Raw genomic sequence first — 13,938 nt, 5'->3', positions numbered from 1 at the left:
GGCCTTGGACCCTTCCAGGGATCCAGGGGCAGCCGCAGCTGCTCTGGGCACCCTGTGCCAGGGGCTCGCCACCCTCCCAGGGAACAATTCCTTCCCAATATCCCATCCATCCCTACCCTCGGGCAGTGGGAAGCCATTCCCTGTGTCCTGTCAAGCCTTGGTGGCCCTGGGGACAGGGATCTGCGGGTCCGGGTTGTTCCCCGGGCTCTGGCACAGCCCTGGGTGAGGGATTCCTCCAGGACCCCGCAGTCAGCCCAGGATGGATTCCCCAAAGCCCTGAGGGTCGTGGTCCTTCGGGAGCAGTGTCCTGGCTCTGCTCCATCCCCACCCCATCCCCCTGACTGCAATCCCGGATTTGTTTCCCACGACAAAAGGCAGGGAGATCATTCCAGCCCCCCGACTCCCCTTAGCTCGGGGCAAACAGAAATCACTGGATTCATCCTGGCAGTGGCCGGGAATCCTCGGGAATGCTCGGAGCAGCTCGGGAGGACAGGCAGGGCTGAGCTACAGCCCCTGGTCCCAGCAAGGTTCAGCTTTTCATCCCAGCTCTCGTGGTGGCTCTCCCTCAGGGTCTCAGGGAGGTGTCAGGAATTCCCTCTCCCGCGGGCCCAGGGCTGGGCAGGGAGGTGACTCCCACCTCGGAGAGGGTCCGGGGTCACAGGCTGAGGACAGGCTGGATCCCACCCTTGCCATGGAGCTGCCCGGCAGGTGAGCCCGGGAGCTCCACAAATCCAGGTGGGGGCCAGGCTCTTGTCCCAGGTAACAAGGGATGGGAGAAGGGGAAACGGCCTCAGGTTGCACCACTGGAGATTTAGGTTGGATATCGGGAAAAACTTCATGGGAAGGGTTGTCCAGCCCTGGCACAGGTGGTAGAGTCCCCATTCCTGGATGTGGCACTTGGGGACAGGGACTGGCAGTGTGGACTGGATGATCTTGGAGGGCTTTTCCAACCTATTCTGTAATTCCTGGGATGGCTTTCTCCCCAAAATCCGTGTCTGGGGAAGGTGAGGAATGAAGGCACACAGGGGATGGATTTTCCATGGAAGGGGGTGGTGGAGGAGCAGGTGATGGTCAGGGAGCAGCTGGATCCCACCTGGGGCAGCACCCGATCCCTTACTGGGCTGGAGGAGGCTTCTGATCTTGGGATCCAGGCTGGGAATCCAGGGAGCAGCTCCATCCTCTCCTGCCGGGACAGGTCACCGCAGGGCTCTCCTGGCCTGGGGAGCGGAGTGACCCCTGGGAAACGCCCCCAGCCGCGGCAGCCCCTCATCCCCATGGAAAACGCGCCGGGGGCAGGGAACAGGGAATGGCTCCGCGCAGGGAAGGGCACAGAAACCCCTCTCTGCCGAGCGCAGGCGCCTCCCTGTCCCCTCTCTTTCTCCCCTTCCCTTCAATAATCGTCCCCTTTTGTCCCCACGCATTTCCCTCGGTTCCTTTGCCCGCCCTACTCCCGCAGCCCATCCCAGCCCCGGAGCTGCTCCCGGGACCACCTGTTTTTCCCCCGTCCTTTTCCAGGACACCTGATGTATTTATTTTCATTGCCGGTTTGTTTTCTTTCTTTCTTTTTTTTTTTTTAGGGTCTGTGAAGCCGATTCCTCCTTCCCGTGCCCCGGGAGCCGCGGTTAATGAGTAACCACAGCGAGCTCCGGGGCAGCTGCCTCACACAGAGCGCCGGAGACTTTTTTGGAGCTGCATAAGGGAACGTTTGTTCTGCAGCCTCTCAATGGATCCTTGTGCGGGAGGCGAGGAGTGTGGGGAGAGCAGGAGAGACACTAAATCACTGCCCGAGAGCTCGCCCCGAGTGGGTGTTTGTGCCTTTTCCCCAGGGATGGGGGCTGAGTCACCTCAGCCGCCTCAGAGAATGGATTTATCTCCCCAGCTGAGCACACAGCGGACTTTTGGGGCTTCAAGGCTGCCTTTAAGTGATTTAAGGATCGAGCACTCAGCCCATCCAGACCTTGGTGTGGCAGGAATTGGGATTTTCTGTCCCTGTCCCACTGAGGAGCAGGTTTGGCTCTTGGCATTCATCATTTTACCCGTCCCCTTCCTGTGCTTTGGGTTCATGGCGATTTTGGGGGGTTTATCAGCTATTTAAGGGGTTGGAGGCTGTTTTGCCTCCCCTGGCTGGTGGGGCAGGGCCTGGGAGCTCCGTGCTGTGTCCCAGCTGTCCCGGGTGACCTTGGCCGTGGCATTTAAACCTCTCTGCCCTGCTCTGCCCGCGTCACTGAGCAAACAGGTGACGCTGTGCTGCTGCTCAGCCCTGCCTTTGTCCTCCCCAGGGTGCTCGGAGGCTCCTGGGGGCTGGGTGGCATCTTGGGAGCAGAGAATTCCAGGCCCAGGTACCAAACCACCCTGCTTGGAATGTCTCTCCCCATCTCCGTGGCTCCATAATAAGGCTGGAAAAGAACTCCAGGGCCACCAAGTCCAAGCTCTGACCGAACACTCCCCTGTCAACCAGAGCTGATGGAGAAGAGCCACCTCTGCTCCTTTTTGAGGGGTGGGGACTCCCCCCGTGCCCTGGGCAGCCCCTTCGATGCCCGACCACTCCCGCAGGGGAGGAATTTCCCTTCACACCCGCCCTGACCCTCACTGGCACAACTCGAGGCCGGTTCCCCTTGTCCCATCCCCTGTTCCCGGCAGCAGAGGCTGATCCCTCCTCCCCCCTCTCTGTTCGGGCATTGGAGGGGCTCAGAGCCCAGGACTGGTGATGGCAGCGGATCCTTCCCGTGTTCCTGCTCTGCCCCTGCCTGGGACAATCCCGAGCCGTGAGCGCTCCGTGTCCCTTTGTGCGCAGCGGGGAGGGGACAGGAGTGTCCCCACGGCTTTCCCATCCCTGCTGCAGCTGCCTCCAAGGAGCTCTCGCAGTGCTCCTGCAGCTGGAGCAGCCCTTCCTTCCCAGGCCTGTGGGCCAGGCTGGGATCCAGCACCAGGCAAACACAGAACCACATTTTCTTCCTCTTTTACAAACCTCAGCTTTGGGGCTTGGTTTGAGTTTCATTTTTATTGGTTTATTATTTTTTTTTTAGATTTGGGGATTGGCTGAAGTTTTGGGGAAGGATTGGGGTTGTTTGTGTTTTACCTGCCACAGCTCCCTGGAGCTGCTGCTCTTTATTGGCTCCCGCAGCACTTGGCACTCTCAGCGCTGGAAAGAAAAAGCTTTTTGTTCCCATATTTCCATATATTTATATGGATTTAACCGGGCTGGGGAGGGTATTTGAAGGTCAGAGGACTTCCAGAGGTGACTGTGCTGGCCAGGCCTGGGAACAGGGAGCAGCCATCCTGTAGGAACTCATTCCCAGCTCACCCTTCCCTGTTTCTTTATTTTCCCAGTGCTGCCCATCACTAAACACTTTATTTCGTTGTTTTTCTGGGAAAAACCACCAGCGTGGATTTTTGGATGTGCCATTCCCAGGCTGGGGTGGGAAAAGCAGCATGGCCTGGGGCTGTGACCCCAAACTGCTGCACGGGGTGTTGGTACCAACGCAGCTTCCACAGGAATAAAGAGTTTTCCCGGCTCCCCCTTCCCAGGGCAGGGCTCCCAGTGCTTCCCAGAGCTTTCCCAGTTTGCATGGAGAAGTCAACAACCCAGTCCTTCCTCCTTGGCAATTCCTGGCCATCGGGAGTTCCGGATCTCAGGAATATTCTTCTGGAGAAGAGCCAGTCCATCCTCCTGCTGGTGCTCTTGGGAGCCCCAAAGCCGTGCCTGGAGTGAGGAACAGGACTTCCCTTCCCAGCAAAACCCTCTTCCCTTCCCATTGCTGTTGCACCGAGGATTTCCTCCCTTAAAAAAGCTCCCACAGAGCTCAGATCCAGTGGCCACATTCCCATGCTGGATTTGATATTTGCGGAGTGGACTCGATGGATCTTGGAGGTCCTTCCCAGCCTGAACGATCCTGGGAATTCTGTGCTCCGCACGCCGCCGGGGAGCTGCGGATCCCTGTGGGATAAAGGACGCTTCCAGCTGCTCCGAGCGCAGCTGTGGGGAAACCACGGATTTTGCACCCTGGGGAGCATCTGGCTGACATCCTCCCACCCCTGGGTGCTGCATTCCCTGCTCCACGTGCGCTTTATCCTGCTCCACGGGCAATCCTGCTCCTTCCTTGCCCAGCCTGCCCACCCCAGCATTCCAGGGCTTTTCCCTGTGGCTCAGGAACGCGGGGCAGGAATGCTGTGCTCTCCAAGGAGCCGGGAAGGGGCACGGCTGGCACTTCCCAACAATGTCCGAGTGTTTGCAGGGCCGGGCTGCTGCCTCTCCTGGAGCTGGATCCCATTCCGGCGTCTCCCAGCGCCTTCCACCGTCGCGGCAGCCTCTGGCAGAGCCTGGGCTGGGAGCATCCCACAAATGGGCGTCGGGCTCCTCTGGGAATGAGTGCTGCAGCTTGCCATGGGAATTCCTTCTCTTCTGGGGTCTCTGGGCAGCGCGGAGGGGCCTGAGCAGCGCCCAGGGGCTGTCGTGGTCCTTCACTCCCAGCAGAGGGTGACACAAAAGCTGTGGCAGAGCCTTGGAGAGCCCCAGGTTTGTTTGGGAGCCTGACAGCTCCGTGTCCTGTGGGCTCGCGGCTCTGAAGGAAATGCCGCTGGAAAAGGGAGAAAAACCCCGGAATTAAACCATAAAAGCGGCAATTTGCCTTCGGAAATCCCGGACATCCAATGCCACGGCTCTGTGAGCCCACGGGAGCCTTTGGACGCCCAGCTCAGGTGGTGCTGGATCAGCAGGAGCCTTTCCATGGGCTCCAGGGAGCTCTGCTGCTTTTGGTGCTGATGTTGTTACGGTTTGGGTGGGGAGGGACCTTAAATCTCATCCAGTCCCATCCCTTGCCATGGGCAGGGACACCTTCCACTGTCCCAGGCTGCTCCAAGCCCCGTCCAGCCTGGCCTTGGACACTTCCAGGGATCCAGGGGCAGGGTGAGCTCCATCATTTGGAGCCTTTTCCCAGCTCTTTTCTCGCTGTGAGCCCCGTTCTGCCTCTTGCCAAACAGGTTTGAATTTCCAGGCCGTGGCTGTGAAAACGCAGCACAGCCCCCTCCTGCACAGCGCTAAAATATGGCTTTTTCCCCTTTTTAATATCCCCTAAACGATGACCTTTTCCCTCCTTCAGCAGGCAGCCAACACAAGCAGCACGATGTGATTTGTGCCGCGTTTCAGCTGCGGTTTCTTCAAGAAATTCATCTGCTCTCGAAGCAATTAAGGGCAGGGAAGCATTTCCACTCCGGCTTCGGGCCCTGAAAAGCTGCCAGGAGGGATTTTTTCCCTTCCCTCTTGCTCCCTCAGCCCCCCTTGTCCTAAAAAACTTCTGTGGTTTCCCTTCAGCAGCAATTCCGGGGCTGTGGGATGGTAAATCCCAGCCCGGTGCAGGTGGGAAGGGGCTGGGTCCCTGTCCCACGGTGCCACCCCCTCCCCGTGCCAGCGGTGCCCTTCAGGATGTTCCCCAAGGCACGTGGGGTTCAGAGGGCAGAGGGAACGTGTGGGACACGGCTCCATCCCACTGGGTGACTCTGCCAGGACCGAGGGCTCGGGAGAACGGGCCGTACATCAGCCCCTAAGTCAACAGCACGGTTAATTGCCCGTTCATTCCGCGGGTGGGTTAATAATTAAGTTAAATTAATAATTGGGACAATAATTAAACGGAAACAATAACCAATACCCGGCGCGATTGCAGCGCTCGCTGTTCGTGCCGGGGTTTTGGGGTTACTCATTCACTTTAGGGCCGCTGTGGCGTCGGGCTGGCTGCGCCAAGGATGCGACTCCCGGAATGCCGTGGAAAACCGGGCTTTTCCAGGCAAAACCAGCGCCTCTTCCCTCCCCCGCGGACGGCGGAGAGCGGCGGGGTCCCGGGGAAGAGCGGAACCGCCGCGACCCTCGGGTCTTCCCCACCGCCCGCGCCCTCCCCTCCCCGCGGAGGGACGGAGGGAGGGACAGAGGGAGGAAGGGAGGCGGCTCCAGGCCGGGGGGAGGAACTACAAGTCCCGTGAAGCCGCGCCGCCCGCCCGCCGCCGCGGGGCTATAAAAGGGGGAATGGCCCGGCAGCCGCAGTCGGAGCATCCCTGGCTGCGGCCGGGCCGCTCCCGAGCCCATCCCGCGCTCCTGCCCCGGCGCTCCCGGGGATATTCCCGCCGGGAGATGGGAGCGCGGCGATACCCGGAGCCCCGGAGCGGCCTGAGGCTCTGGAGGAGGAGGATGAGGAGGATGCCGCCGCTCCGCGCACCGGGGGAGCCGCAGCCCCGGGAGGGTTCGGGCGCTGCCGGCGGAGGTGGGTGCCCCGCTCGGCTCGGGGGGTTCGGGGGGTCAGCACGGGGCTCCTCCGCCCCGCACTCGCTCCTGCGGGTCCCCCGGGGGTCCCGGCGCGGGGGGGCTGCGCCGGGCGCTGCGGTCCCCTCGGTGCCCGCACCCGCTGTCGCTTCCCCCCGGTGCCATCTCCTTTGTGTCCCCCCGGCCCTTCCCCTGCCCGGGGCTCCGGCCTGGGATGCTCCTGGTTCGGGGGTCCCGGCGAGCGTGGGGGGAATTTTCCCCTCCTCTCCAAGGAAAGCCGTGTGGCCGCTGTTTTCCTTCGTTGTTGTCGGTATTTCTGGTGGGGTTTGGGGTTTATTTTTAGGGACCCACACACGGCTTTTCCCTTCCCTGCCGTGGGAATTCCTTCCCCAAAAGTCTCGCCCCGGGGCAGGTGCCCGGGCGGGGCCTCGGGCAGCGTCTGCAGCCCCTCGGAGCCCCGTCCCCTCCCCGCCGGGCTGTCCCCAAGCCCGGGGCGAGCCCGGAGCCGGCTCGGGGCTGGCGATCCGCGGGATCTGGGATGCACAAGAGCACTTTTGTGTGAATCCTGGAAAAACATGAATGACTCCCTTCTTTCGCTGCCTACAACAAAAAGACCACACCAGTCTAGACCTGCAACCAAGAGCACACACAGAAATTAGCGCTGTCTGCTGCCGGGGACCCGGCGTGGCCAGGGGAACTCCAGCCCGGGATCCCTCCGGAGTGCCAGGGATGCGTGTTTGGGGAAAGGATGTTTGAGGTTCCTTTGATAGAAACAAGAGGAGCTTTTATTGCCCGGACATTGTTGGTGCTGCTCGCTGCCGGCTCGGAATGTGTTTCCTCCGAAGGCTTTGAGGCTGCGGGAATTGCTCAGCTCTCGCTAATTGAGACATCTTTTTATAATCACGGGGGGAGGGAAGTGGGGGCAGAGCGTTGGTGACTCAGGCCTCGGGAAGAGGCTGCGTTTTGCTTTGCCCGGGGTTGTGGAGGGGAGATTCCAGCTGGGGAAGCGGAGCAGGGCTCCCAAGGCCACTGTCCCTCCCCGCTGGCAGCCAGGTGATGCTTTCAGGACGTCAAATTTCTCATTTCCCTGTAGAATTACGGGGGGGAAAAAAAAAATCTTCCTGGTTCACCTCAATCCTTCCTGCAGGTGTGGGGAGTTAGAGCCCCTGATGTGCTCTCTTTTTCCAAGGCTTTCCTGCAAAACCAGCTGGATCTGCTCTTTCTATCAAGCTTTTTATTGAAGGTTACCAGGTGCTTTCCGTGCTCAGGTGTCCCCAAACAAAGGTTTGGGAGATGTGGCACCCCTCAAACTCCCTTTGATGTGGCAGTGATCGCCCCATTTGGGGCTGGGGCAGGGCAGCGGGGTCACTCTGGCTGTGGGAGTGTGGATCCTTTGGGAAGAGGCTTCCAGCTGAGGTGTGAAGGAGCTTTGTGAGCACAACGAGTGTGGAAAGAAACCCAAATCCCATTTTTTGTGCAGTCAGGAGGAGGAAAAGTCACCCTGTGGGCAGGAGTGTCCCTGTGGGGGTGTCTCCTGAGGAAGGAGGGATTTTGGGGAGGGCTGAGGTGTCTCCCAGGGCAGGAAGGATTTTGGGGAGGGCAGGGGGAGCAGGCTCTGGCGGGTACCTGTGGGCCTCAGGTGTTCTTTGCCAGGTTCAGTCCCAGGAGCTGCAGGTGCTTCTCCTGCCCAAGGGATTTGGGAGCGGGAATGTCCCTGCTCATCTGCTGAGCCAGGAATGCAGAGCTGTGGAGTCCAGCAGGATCCAGCAGAGACAGGGGAGATCCCAAATGGGCTCATCCCAGGCTCTGGGGTGCCGGCAGGACCCAGTCTGGAGGTGCTGAGCAGGGGCTGCTCCCTGTGGCTGAAGGATCCCCAGATCCCTCTGGAATGGCGGTGCTGGGTCTGGGAGCTGCTGGGGAATGCGGATTCACCCCTAAAGGGCTGGAGAATGAGGAATGCCCCGAGAGCCCGGCACAGTGGTGGCCACATGAGCCGAGCGGTGTCACCTGCGGTGTTTGAGGGGCAGCTCTGAGTTAAACTGGATTTTGGGGGGTTCAGGGGTCTCTAAGCTCAGGTGCCCCTTCACCTGCACCTGGCTGGGCTGGGCTCAGGGTTTCAGGTGCACAGAGGACTTGGGGGACTTTGGGACCCGGACTCTTTTTAGGATCCCTCTGCCTGGGACACCTGGACGTCGCCGGCTCTGACCTGGCTCTTCCGAGGGCTGCGTTTCTCCATTCCCCTTGAGCCTGGTTTTAAATTTACCCAACCCAGCAGCATCCCTTCTCCCTGGCGATTTTCAGCAGCAGCTGCCTCAGATCTGGACGCTTTTGGACTCCAGCTCCTCCATCTGGGAGCTCTCCTGGATTATAAACGATCAGAGCGCCTTAAATTTTCGGCAGATCAAAAGTTTTGGGCCACACCCGCCCCCTCCCTGTGGAGCCCCGGACAGCGGGGGGACAATGCCGGGAGCACAATGCGGCTTCCTGGGGGCTCTGGGGGTTGTTTGAACTTTGAACAGAAAAGCAAAGCAACAAAAGAGAGGGCGAGGGGAGCGCAGGGCTCTGCCAGTGACCGCGGCCGGCCGGGGGCTGGAGCCGCTTTACAAAGGGTGCCCTTGTTCGGCGGGGCCGAGTCCAGCGGCAAAGATGGATTAAGAACAGAAATGAGGGGGCAAAAAAGTCCCCCGGGGTGGTGCAAACACGGCGTGGAAACGCTTTTATTGCCTCCCGTGACTGCCTGAGAAGCGCTGCTCGTTTCGGATGGAAGCTCTCAGCGCGGGATTGGGGTTTGCCGCCTCACGGGTCCCTGGGGACTCGCTGGCGCTCGGTGTCCTGCTCCCAGCCTGAGTTTAGAGCTGCAGTTTTCCCATTTTTGGGTTTCCCCCCGCTCTGCGGCAGCACTGGAATTTGCAGGAAGCGCTTTCCTGGCGCGGCACCCAGAGGAAAAGCGGAGCGAGGGCGGTCGCGGCTGCTCCCAGCCCCGGTCCCTCTCTGGGTGTGATTCTTCCTCGGAGCTGATGAGGTGCGAAGCCCTCGGCCCCGGGGTTGCGCCGCTGCCGTGCCCTCAGAAGGGAGCATTTTTTAAATTCAATTGGCTGCTCCCTCTGCCAAGCCACAGATGTTTTTTGAGGGCTAAAACCTAAGCCTTTAAATAAATGTGTTTGATCCCTGGGTGGTTGTGCAGCTTTCCCGCGGAAAAAAATAAAGCTCGGAACGGGTTTTTGTGTTGGGAGCAAACGTCGTCTGCTCAGGCTGTTGGTAAAGCTGATTCCTCCGGGGTTTTATTCCTGCTTTTCCTCCCTGGGAGGGGATCAGAGCTGTGGGAAAACCTTCCCAGGTCTCTTGAAGGAGCAGGGGGGGCTCTGCTGGGTAAAGCTCAGCCTAAGGCAGCCTTGAGCCTCGCCGGGAACAGGATGGGATCAGCAGGGCCAAAGGGGTTTTGTGCCATACAGGAGCTTCAGGCTGGCTCTGCAGGGCTGCTCTGGGCCCCTGGAACGTGTCCTGCTTGGGGTCAGGTGGAGGAAGCTGCTTTGGGGCCTCGGTGTCACATTGTCCCCAATCTGGGGTGTCCCTGCTGTCACTGGAGTTGGTTCAGCTGCTGCTCCTTTAAACTGCGCTCTCAGGCCGAAGTATTTAAGATTTTTGGAAGTTTCCCCTAAGTTTGTACAAGAAAAGGCATTTTTGGGGCGGGGGGTCCCGCTGGCAGGCGGGTGGTGCAGCCTGGGGCGCTTTAGGGCTGTAGGGTGGCTGCCCAGGGAGTCCCTGCTGCCCTGCCCTCCTCGTTCCCTGCAGGCAAAGCCCAGGCTGGCACCGGCCCAGGGCAGGGAAGGTGTCCCTGGAGGGACAGGAGCTGCTGCCAGCACTGGCACCTGGGCTGCCAGTGACACCAAGAGGCAGCTGCCTGTCCCTGAGGCCGGGAACTCCAGGAATTCCAGCTGCCAGGAGCTTCCCTGCGATCTCAGGCTCTGGAGAGCAGGTCCCTTCCCTGCTGGGGTGTTGGGATGAGCTCCAGGAGGTTTCCTCACAGCCAGCTCAGCCTTGGGCTTGGCTTAGCACCTGTTCCAGCACCTCCCGAGCAACTGGAGGGGAAGAGGGAATGAGGGATCCTCTGGGGTGCCAGTGGGACCAGCAGGGATTTGGGAATGGGGCAATGTTGGGATCTGAGCTGTGGTTCTGCTGGAGATGCTGCACTGCAGCCCCTGGGGTGGGGCAGGAGGAGGACTTGGCCACCAGTGGCCACTGGGAGGGAGTGGGAGCTGGATCCATCACCCTGGAGGGGGCTGGGATCTGTGGTGAAGCTCACCAGCCAAACTTCCACGGCTTTAAATCCTCTCTCTGGGCTGAGGGTGTGCGGAAAACGCCCCACGAGGCTGGGGAGGAGCAGCTGCTCACCTGGAAGTGCCCGGCAGGGCCCTCTCCAGCCGTTTTCCATGGAAATGCCACCCTCGACTGCGTGGCTGTGTCTGTGGGGACAGCAGCTCCTGCATCCCTGCCAGGGTGGTGGCACCCTGGGCCGTCAGTGCGTGTTTCATCCGTGTTCCTGGGATAATCCCTGTTTCCTACGGAGGCAGAGGGAGCTGGAGGCAGGAAAAGGTGGCTCATGGAAGCGGTACCTGGCTGTGGGAGGGAGCACAAGGACCAGGACACCTCCTGCTCACAGTCCCCTCAATAATCTGCCTGTGCCCCTCATCCCACCTCTCCATTTATCCCAGTGGGATCTGTCGGATCTGCCCAGCCCAGGGCTGGGAGGGGGAGGGAGAAGCTTCCCAGCCCAGCAGCCTGGACAGGGAATAATGCTCCCCTTTTTATGGCTTCTTCAATTGTTCCTGAAAATCCTTTTTAAAAGGAGGAAAGTTCCTTCCTTCCTTTCAGCTCCCGGTATCTTGAAGAATTCGCTCCATTGTGAGGCCAGGACAGAGACCCTTCTATGAGGGCTCTCCTCGCGCCCCCCTCCCCGCGCCCCCTCCCACCCCATCCCAACAAGCCCCCATTCTCCTCTGAAGAGGGTCCCTCTGTCTAACGCCAAGTAACTCTTAAGGGTAGCATTTATCCCGGGGCACTCAGCTCACAAAGAGTGCTGGAGTGTCAAATAAACTCCCCGCAGCCTGCAAAGAGCAGAGGAAGAAAACACAAAACCCCCTTTCTTTCCACCCCTGCGGGGAAACAAATACGGACTTTGTGCCGGCGGCAGCGGCGCCCTAACGAGGCCTAACGGGGCTGTGGCGAGCGGGGTGGCCACGTGAGGGGCTCTGGGGGGACCTGGCACACGGCGAGGAAGCCAAAACGCCCCCAAAAACCCTCTGGCTGTCCCTGCTCCCGCTGCTGTCCCTGCTCCCGCTGCTGTCCCTGCTCCCGCTGCCCGCGCGTCCCAAACTTCCGCGGGTTGGTTTAGGGAGGAGCTGCTCCCGTGCTGGGCTCTCTGCCGGGGTTGTCACCAAGGTAAGGCCGTGCTCAGCCTTTGAGCCCTGCCCAGACCCTGGAAGAGCTCAGGTCGTGGTTTCCTGGTGGGAATTCAGCTTGGGAATTGTCGCCTCTCTGAGCGCCAGGGCTGCGTTTGCCGGAGTTGTGCTTCCCTGCGAGGGAATCGGTCCCTCTGTTCCCCGGATGGATTCAAGCAGGAATCCGGCGTGCCTGGGACCAGTCGTAAGCGAGGAACCGGCCAGTGCTCCCTGGGGACGTGGCCACCAGCGTGGCCAGCGCCTGTGCTGAGCAGCAGCAGGGAAAATGCAGCTGGGCCCCTTAATTTGGCACAATCCTGGCTCTGGGATGCTGGATTTGGGGATCTCTTGCAGCCCCGTTCTGTGGGATGTGCTCAGGTGCCCCGAGGAGAGCAAGGACTGGGCACGGGGCCGTGCTGCAGTGCCCGAGGTCACTCCTGTCCCTCACCTGACTCTTGTTTCCCACAGGTTTTGGCATTCCTGAGGGGACAGACGCCATCGGCCGCAGGAGCTGCTGGAATCTCCTCGTGCCAGCCGTGAGGACGCCCGAGCCTGACCGTGCCCAGGGCTGGGGCTCGTCCCTTCCTCCAGGGAAAGGCTCCCGAGGCAGGATTTGTTCCTGGATGGTCCCTCTGCACTGGGATCCCGAGCGCTGAGCCTCGGGTGGGATTTGGATGCTCCCTTCTGTCCGGAGCTGGGAATGGCACGGCCGGGAGGCTGCAGGCGCCTGCTGCTCCCAAAATCCCGTGGATTTACTGCTGTTGGCATCATCCTGGAGGGACTGGCGCTGATACAGGGAACCTCCCGAGGGACAGAGGTGGAAAAGCAGCACTTACAGCCCAAGGCTACAATTCCCTCTTTTTCTGGGCTGCTCTGAGCATCCTGGCCCTGGAGGAGGGAGGATTCCGTGGACTCCCGTGGGACAAATCCTGCTGCTCTGAGGTGAGTCAGGAATATGTATTTTTCCTTTTTTTTTTTTTTGAGCACCTTCCCATTGGACTTGTTGGAAAATGGGATATTTTCCCTGTCTCAAGGAAAACCATTCCCAATGCAATGAGCTGCTCTGAGGGAGTGAGGGAGCAGAGAGGTTTGTTCTGCCAGCTGGACTGGCTGCTTTCATCAAAATACGGAATTTTTAGTGCTATTTCAGCTGGAAATCCCCAACAGGAGTTTCCTTCCTGGTGTTTTATTGCTGAGCAATGCATAAAAGGTTAAAGGCTGCAGCTTCCCGGGAGGTTTTCCTTCCTTTCCCTCGGGAATGGAACCCTGATGGTTTTCCACACTCCTAAGCCAGGGGTGGCAGAGGGGGGACCCTTGTCGGGGTCACTGGGGACAACGTGTGGCTCATCCTGAGGGGCTCCTGGTGGCTGCAGGGGAGGAGCCGAAAGGCTCCCTTTGGAGGAGAGGCTGCTGTGAGTCTGCTCAGGATGGAAAATCCATTTTCCTGCTGGAAAACGATGCCAGGCTTTGGATTTTGAGGGGACTTGTGCTGGTGTTGCCATCCGGGTGTGATGCTGGGAACAGCCTGGGGAAAGGAAGGAGGATGGAGCAGGAGGGTTTTTGGGTGGGGAATGAGCTGCTGTTGACCACAGATCCAGGAGGATCGGCTGTTTGCTCTTCCCAGAGGTGGCAAATGCAAACCTGGAGCTCAGAGTGGCTGAAGCAGCTCTGGGTTTCAGTCTCCGAGCGCTGCAGCATCCAGGTGTTGGAACAGAGCTGGGGTTTCTGTTTCCCTCCCTGTCGCTGCTGTTCCAGCTCAGTCCCTCCCCAATCCCTTGGGGTTTTCCCGTGATGATCCCATGAACGTACCAAGCCCTTGGCTTCATCCCTTTCCATCAGGAGTCTTCTGGCTCCCTGTGCTGTCCCTGCCTCTGCAGCGCAGGGAAGAGGAGGAGGAGGGATGAGATTTGTGCCCGTGACCTTGCTGCAGTTCCACATTTTCGGGCTGAGCTCTTTGGGCTGATTTAGGGCAGATTTTTATCCTGAACTGCTGTAAAGCAGCCCAGCCCTCCCTGGCTCTGGGGCCGGGCTGATACTCTGGTTTGGGTTGGGTTTTTTGTATTTTTCCCTTTTTCTGAGGGATGTCCTGTGGTTTCTGGGTCCGTGGTGCAGATGTTGGTGCTTGTGGTAGCTGAGAGTCCTGTCCTGGTGCTGCACTTCTTCCTGGAATGGTTTGGATTGGGAATCTTCAAGTTTATCTTGTTCCAACTCTGCTGTGATCAGGGACACCTTCCAGAGAACAGGATCCTG

At 59.7% G+C, this 13,938-nt stretch overlaps 1 long non-coding RNA gene across 1 annotated transcript in view; it reads left to right on the top strand.

Annotated features, from left to right (window-relative positions):
- The first annotated feature begins 163 nt into the window (after positions 1-163).
- The window catches only part of LOC104695994, a 46,204-nt gene continuing 32,429 nt past the window's right edge, over positions 164-13,938 (top strand). Inside the window, exons 1-3 of the long non-coding RNA XR_005603327.1 lie at positions 164-2,008; positions 3,529-6,251; positions 12,157-12,630. This is a non-coding gene — a long non-coding RNA (uncharacterized LOC104695994). The remainder of the gene's footprint in view (positions 2,009-3,528; positions 6,252-12,156; positions 12,631-13,938) is intronic.

The sequence above is a fragment of the Corvus cornix genome, chromosome 18, assembly GCF_000738735.6.
Source record: "Corvus cornix cornix isolate S_Up_H32 chromosome 18, ASM73873v5, whole genome shotgun sequence".
NCBI classification, from domain to species: domain Eukaryota; kingdom Metazoa; phylum Chordata; class Aves; order Passeriformes; family Corvidae; genus Corvus; species Corvus cornix.
The sequence above is the reverse complement of the archived record's forward strand: the minus strand, read 5'-3'. Positions and strand labels throughout refer to the sequence as shown.